This window comes from Mixophyes fleayi, chromosome 1, assembly GCF_038048845.1.
Source record: "Mixophyes fleayi isolate aMixFle1 chromosome 1, aMixFle1.hap1, whole genome shotgun sequence".
NCBI lineage: Eukaryota > Metazoa > Chordata > Amphibia > Anura > Limnodynastidae > Mixophyes > Mixophyes fleayi.
In genome coordinates, this window is record NC_134402.1 from 238972760 (window position 1) to 238980813 (window position 8054).

The 8054-nt window shown below is 37.1% G+C and overlaps 1 pseudogene; it reads right to left on the reverse strand.

Annotated features, from left to right (window-relative positions):
* Window positions 1-609: 609 nt before the first annotated feature.
* Window positions 610-728, reverse strand: LOC142136705 (5S ribosomal RNA; annotated as a pseudogene).
* Between the last annotated feature and the right edge of the window lie 7326 nt (window positions 729-8054).

Genomic DNA, 8054 nt, shown 5'->3' on the forward strand with positions numbered 1-8054 from the left:
ATGGCATAAAATAAAACTGTAGTATAATGACATCAAATGTAAACACATGTCAAATCTTCTGGTTACATGCTACTCATATGATAGCCCAATCGTATACATAAGGCAAATATGTGCATGTCTGGCAAACAATTATATGATATAAATATGAAGGTCACTACATACATGTATATGCACAATATACATTCACGCAGGATGTATATAATTTAATGTACTCATCTTTAAATGACAACCTTGGCATCCCTAAGCAGTTTTGTCTATAAAGATATTATAAGGATGGTCTTTGTGTGTGCATATAGATATATACATATATTGATTGATCCATATACCGAATTTAGTGCACAAAGGTATGTACAAATAAATACAATTCTGTGCGTAGTTAAGAACATAATAGTGATCTGATGTATTCCCTGCATATAGCAAAAACTGATGAACTGAATGTTTATAATATACCTTCATTCAGTCCTATGTAAATTGTCATGGTATTTTTTATCTTGATGTATATTATTATGATGATAATGTAGGCATTTTAATATTATTACCGGTAGGCTTCCTTGTACGGCCACCTGCCCATATCCACCAGTGTGGACACAGTCCAAATGGAGAGGCGAGTTCCTACTGCACTAGGTGTTCTCGGGTAGTCTCCTATCCCGTTACTTACCTAGCTCCCCCTTGCTTGGCTTCCAAGTTCGGGTGGGTTTGGGCATGGCCAAGGTGGTATGGCCGTAGGTCTCGAGCCTTTCCCATGTATGGAAGAAACAATACCTGGCCTGGCAAGGTGCTATACAGATGGCACTACCGTAAAAGGACAACTCTATACATCAATGCAAGGTAAGGTCTAGTTCTATGTTTAGTCCATTTGGAGTAAGTGTTCTGACAAAATAAATAGCTTTGGATTCCTCCCTATTAAATTTGGGTATTATGTTACCCCCTCTCCAATTCTGGATCACTTGTTTAATACCAATAAAGGTTGTGCCTTGATGGCTACAATTATGGGTATCCTTATAATGTCTGGATAGGTGGTGGTTTTCGAATCCTATTCTAATATTTCTTAAATGTTCCCTGATCCTAGTTTTGAGGGTCCTGATCGTTCTACAGATGTACTGTTTGCCGCATTGGCATTGCAGTAGATATACCACATTCGTACTATTACAAGTGATGAATTCTTGAATTTTGAAGGTTTTCCCATTAGAAGTCGATGTATACTCTAGAACAGGTTTGGTACTCCTGCATTGTAATGTTTTACAGTTGGAACATGTCCCACAGTAGAAGAAACCTTTTGTGGGTGTCTGTTGACTAAGCCAGTTAGATTCTGTGCGTTGGATGTTGGCAGGAATGTAGCTGGATGTGATCGATTTTTTGATGTCAGGGACCTTTTTAAAGACCAGTTGCGGATACTCTGGAAGTGTCGAACCTAGTACTGAATCTTTTTTAAGGATGTGCCAATGCTTGTTCAAGATTCTCTTAATATGGATTGCATCTCCTGAATAATTAGATACAAAATAAATGGGTTCTGATGAGTTTGTTTTGGGAGGTCTAGTGCTATCTACCTCTAGTGTATTTTTATACTTCAAAAGGGTGTTCCTACTTGTACCTTTCACTTGCTGATAAGCCTCATCTACAAGTTTATCATTATATTGTTTTTCTAAAAACTGTCGTTTCATGATATCGCTCTGTGCAATGTAATCATTCATATTTTTGCAGTTGCGGCGTATCCGCGTGAACTGGCTAAAGGGAATACTCCTTAGCCAGTTAGGATTAAAACATTTGTTTAAAACATAATCAGAGCAGTCGGGCAGCACACTGTCACTGCCGAACGAACCTGCACATAGTGTGCAGCCTTCAGCAGCAAGCCCCTGTTAGGGGGGGCGATTGCCTCGATCGGCCCCCCCTGGATCCGCCATTGCTTAATATACTGAATGCAGTAAGCCTATAAGTTGTTCCTCCACTAAAACATGGTCTATGAAAGCTGTGCTGCCTTTTGCAGGATTAGCTAATACACTGTGTATGCATATATATATATATATATGTATATATATATATATATTTCAAATTGCAACTGTTTCTACATCATTTTCAAGTTTGATGATTATTTTTTTGGTTCATGTTGCGGAATAATTCTAAACTGAACTCTCTTCAGAATATGTTATTTATTTGTACATTTACAATACAGACCATGCAGATCAACAATATGCAATGATACCTTTTATAGTTGCCAGTTCACAAGATAATGAGTCACGATGAAATGACCATCAAACAAACCAGGATATATAATATTTTAGGCATGACCGCAGTTTTATCTTTTGGAATCAAAAGATACATTTCAAAATATATTGCAAACATAACCAGTATAGTAAAAATGCAAATATCAGCAGTTTAGTAATATAGTTTTATGATTGGTAAGCTATAATTTGTTGGGCCAGACATGCCGGTTACACTGCTCATCTGAAAAGTAGAGGTGCATGAATCGTGCATCCAATATACCCATCTGAAAAAGCCCTAAAAAGAATTTTCAATTTACTTCATAGGAGATGAATTATTAAAAAGGCAAATTAGAAAAAACATGTTTTACTGTTAATTATGTGTATATGATGACCCTTCAATAACACATATTTCTGGGTAGAATTATCACTTTTTCACATTTTTACACCATATGTGCTTTTCAGCCACAGAGATCATTGTTTTGGTTGCCCAAATGCTTGCAATGAATTAAATATAACAAATCCAATTACTGCACACAAGAAGGAAGGCTTCACACAGGAGAGACTGAAACAAATTTATACTGAAATCACTAATCTTGCACTTTGTATTTTTGGTTTGAACCAGCATGATTGTTTTATTAATTGGTTCCATGTACACTTTTCCTCACACCTGGCCCTGATTGAATAACACATTGAGGAAAGAAACTGTAGAAATCACCAAGGCTGGAAGCCACTTTCCTTTGTCTCAGTATAATTAGAAAAAAAATTCTGCAAGTTTAAAAAAAGCAATAGACTTTCTCAAAAAAAGATTATTTACGAGAGAACAAATTAAGAAGATTAACTCTGCCTGCTGCATGAGCTAATGTTTCGTTTTAGATTATAAGGAAGATAGTATAATGGATGCTGGCCATTAGGAGATCGATGTAACGCTTGTTATGTTTCACTGTTCTTTATTCATGGATACTATCCATCAGAATATGCATTGAGGACAGAAACCTTCCTTAACATGCTAAAACCAACATGTAGTAAATTAAACTCTGGTTATTATCATTTGTAATTATATTATCTGTACAGGGTGAACAATGCAATATTAGTTTTCACTAAAAAAAATATAATTGAAATAATAAACTGTTAAATGACAAACTCTGTACCTCTGTATGTTTGTGTGCAAACGTGTATTTTCTTCTGTCCATGGGCATACGTGCGTGTATTCAGTTTGTACATACCATTGTGTGTCTCTCCATAACAGAATGCCATACTTAGGGGTATATTTACTAAATTGCGGATTTGAAAAAGTGGAGATGTTGCCTATAGCAACCAATCAAATTCTAGTTATCATTTATTTAGTACATTTTACAAAATGACAGCTGGAATCTGATTGGTTGCTATAGACAACATTTCCACTTTTTCAAACATGCAGTTTAGTAAATATACCGCTAGGTGTTTTTTTTATTGAACACTTAGGGGCATATTCAATTGACGGCAGGATCGCCGAAAATCCCGCGCTCAAAAAATATTACCGTTATTACGGTAATCCTGCGCGGGAAAACCGTTAATACGGTAATTTACTCGCTGGATTTCAGCTCGCAGCTCCCTGAGCTGAAATCCAGCGAGATATTACTGTATTAACGGTAATATTTATTGAGGATTTTCAGCGATCCCGCCGTCAATTGAATATGCCCCTTAGGGGGTGAATTCAATTGGCCGCGTCACTGTAAAAAGTAGCGCTGCCTGCGCACTATTACTGTTATTACGGTAATAGTACTCTTAAATACCGCTATTACGGTAATTTCAACATCAGCTTTTTGATCATAGTTCCATGAGCTGCGAGTAGAAAGCCGGGTTAAATTTACCGTAATAACGGTAATAGGTTTAGCACAGTGATACTCTGATACTCTGGGGGGGGGGGGGGGGGGTAATTGAATTCCCCCCTTAGATTTTCCTTCGGATGAAAAGAAGAATTGGCTTGGATGTACCATAGGATTTAAGGAAGAAGATATGGGTTGGATTTCTCTTTGGGTTACAAATGAAGGAAATTTTACATTGTATTTCTAGTTCTCCCTTTGTAATAAAAGATAATATGACTAGGATTTTTTTAAGACATTTTTTTTCCCTTTTGATTTCTAATGATGTTTCACGCTTTCATTGATTTCAATGGGGTTTAAATGTGCTTGAAACCACATTGGAATTCATGGGCTTTTAAAATGAATTGGAAATCCCCTGTGCCACTTGCATCTCAATGCATTTGCAGACACATGCCAAAATGTCCAGCACTTAACTGCTACAGGTATACTACATGTGAACAGCAAATATGTAGTATTTATATGAATTTTTACATCCATTTTTGCATTTGTGTTTTTTGATGCAACGCCAGTGTGTAACTGACCTAAGCCTGTCTGTGACCATTTCATTTTATTCAGTCATGTGTATGTCTGTCCCTCTGAATAGTTGTTAGCTAAAGGTTTATGTGAACTTAATTTACGAAGTGCACAGCACAAGCACTGCAAAATGTCTTGGTTTTTGCACTGGTGTATATAGATGTTCCGCCCAGAGCACTACGAGGTGGCCACCTACTCTCCTTTCTCAGGAGATCCCTTCGCAAACGAGGTTTGCTAAAAGGCAAATAAATCTCAAGAGGCGGACTGTGCAAAAGTGTGCAAAGTCAAATTTCTTACCACTTTTACCTTCCCTTTAAGTAATATAAACTTTTCAGTTTTTCCCCTAAAATAATGTTTGGTTTAGCTTCCTTTATGGCTTAAACTAAATATGAAAGTGAAGAGAGTTATTGGGTCTACATTAAATGTGGCACTTTTGTAAGTTTGAAGCTTTGTTTACATGGGGGAAATTTCACTTCCCTGACAAATACCTGAGCTTTTTGGAGCAGAATTGGCTGTGTGCACAACTAAGGGACACCTCTACAAATGGACCCCTTCATCTACAATAATCTCATTCCACCAAATAAATTTTTGTTTCTGCACTGCTCCTTAGAAATAAGCCTGAATCCTCCCATCAATTGGTGCTAATTTTGGCTCCTCTACAAACACTGCCATCTTGCTGTAAAAACCCATTCACTTTAGTAAAAAGCTAGGCAAACCTGCACAAATCAAGTCACACAGCAGTTTGCATTTTGTAAATAAGGCCCAATGTATTTATGTCTGTGTGGTAAGCCTGGACTGAGAGTAAAGAAAGCAGCCCTAGCATGCTTACTACACCTTCACACAGTATGTGTACACTGAATGTTTGCATATATATATATATATATATATATATATATATATATATATATATGCAAACATTCAGTGTACACATAATATATATATATGTATATATATATATATGACAAGCACAATTGTAGTGATTGCAAAACTGACTTATCATCATCATCATCAACAACATTTATTTATATAGTGCCAGTAAATTCCGTAGCGCTTTACAATTGGGAACAAACATTAATAAAACAATACTGGGTAATACATACAGACAGAGAGGTAAGAGAACCCTGCTCGCAAGCTTACAATCTATGGGACTTATCATTTGGCTCAGAGGAGGCAGTAAGTCTGTTTTTGTTTTTTTTATAGTAGAGTCATTGCCTTCAGCACAGTCACAGGGATAGTCATTTGGCTCAGAGGAGGCAGTAAGTCTGTTTTGGTTTTTCTATAGGAGAGTCATTGCCTTCAGCACAGTCACAGTTTAAGTTATATCCAGAGGTATGTAACAGATAACTAACTTATTTTTAATATATGAACGGAGAGCAGGGGTAAATAGGGAATGAAGGAAAGTGGGAGCTCAGTGGAGGATTGAACCATCAGCGGCTGTAGCACAATGGGGACACCCAGTCAGCTGCGATGATGTCATCACTCCTGGCCGTCATAAAGGTTGGTTAAGATGCTGGAAGGGCAAGTGTGGTCTTTATAAGCCAGGACTCTCCCCTTCACAATTCTCTTTTTGAGGAACAGCAAGTGTTTTTTAAAATTGAATCTAATTTTAAATATTTTAGTGGAACTCAAAACCTAAATCTAAACTTATACTTCCACTAATAAGGGTACATCTGCAAAGACTGGTCCGACAAAACTGTGAGTGAACCACTCTGGGCCATTATAGAATGGGCAGCTGGGCAACAGTTTTTGTTAAATTGCTACAATAAGTGACCTTTTAATAATAAAAAAATATATAAAAATAATTCAAATTCCTGTGTAATACATAACGATGGTAGAAGGTTTTCTGCATAACCTCAGCAGATACCATGTCTCAAACAAAGACATGAGGTAACTGATTTATTATTAACTATCAAATTGGTAGCAGCATTTCATTAATCAACTGCTTGAGTGAACAGATTGAGATGTATCACCACAGGTTGCACTTGCATGCCAACTAAGTTTAAGTTTGTGCCAAGCATAAAAAAATCCAGTTATAAACAATGGGGGTATACTTTTGTGCATTGTACCAGTTGGAGTGCCAAACTGCATGCTGGGAAGCTGAATGCACATAACGTAATGGCCATTGTACTTTTTTCAACTTACATTTCTCATTTCATTTAAATAGATTTCATGATTTAAGAACAATTTAGTACTTTCAAATGTGTACTAATTGCAGCTATAGATATTCAAATTAAAAGGTTGTGCAAATTATGATCAACATAATGTATAATTATGTAATATAAATGACCTCACCTAATGCCACAATAGTCAAATGCCAAATGTGGCAGCATTATATGTGATTTATGTATACTGTATATAAATGCCGAACACATCAAGCAGAGGAGCATGGGTGGATTTGTTTCAGCTACTTCTGCCTGCTGGCCTGGCTCCATGGATATGTAGCAATATATGTTCACAACAATATTCCATTTTAGGCCCTCATTTTTTGTTTTCATGAACATGGAAACCCTAACACACACCCATATCCATACCTCTTAACTGTCCGAATTTAGCAGGACATTCATGCCATCTCGATTATCAGCACTTTTTCCTATTCAGGGATAGTTGAGAGATATGTCCTCCTAAGTGATGCCCCTTCATAGCCCCCCTTACTGGAACAATATTAAAGGGTTGCTATTAGGGTGGTGGAAGGTGGACAGGGTTAGACCAGTGCGCTGGACATCCCCCAGTGTAACATGTTATGCCCCAGTTAGGCATTACCACGTCTCCTGTCTCCATTATGAGTTCCTACAAATTTAGTACACACCATATACAGACTGTTAATCAAAGTGAAATAGTTGCATAAATGAAATATAAAGATAAAAAAGACTGTATGACCCTTTTTTTTAATACAGTTCTTTTATCAAGTTATGTATTTAATTTAAGAGAAACTGGAATACAAGTTTTCTGAATATTTGTGATTGCCCTTTCAATGATGTGCCTTACCTGCTTTTACCTTTTTAGAAATCAGCTTGCACAGACCACAGTAAAGTGAAAGGGGAAAGTTCTGCGTAGGCAACCACCTTTAATTTCAATATATCAGGGGAGACTTCCTTGTGATTGTGCATTTTTGAGACTCTATGTTCTAACAAGTGACTCATAAATTGGACTGGAATTTCATTCAGGCAAATAACACATGTACTACCGGGGAGTTACTACTAATATCACCGGGAATTTACGCTTCTGCATTGTATGTGGACATATCTGCTTGTATCGCTGACTGGAGTACTGCTCCTTTTGAAATAAGGATACCAACAGAGGAGTTGCTCTGTTATATTAGCTGACTGATGCTCACGTCAGCTATGTGGGTCATAGGAGCCAGCTTATTGGGTGCTTGAACACCACCAATCTTTGTGCTGCTACTGTCACATGTAAGCATGGCATTTTTCAGTCATATGGGTGGGTGGGGGGAGGATTGTAACAGGAGCACCCCCAATAA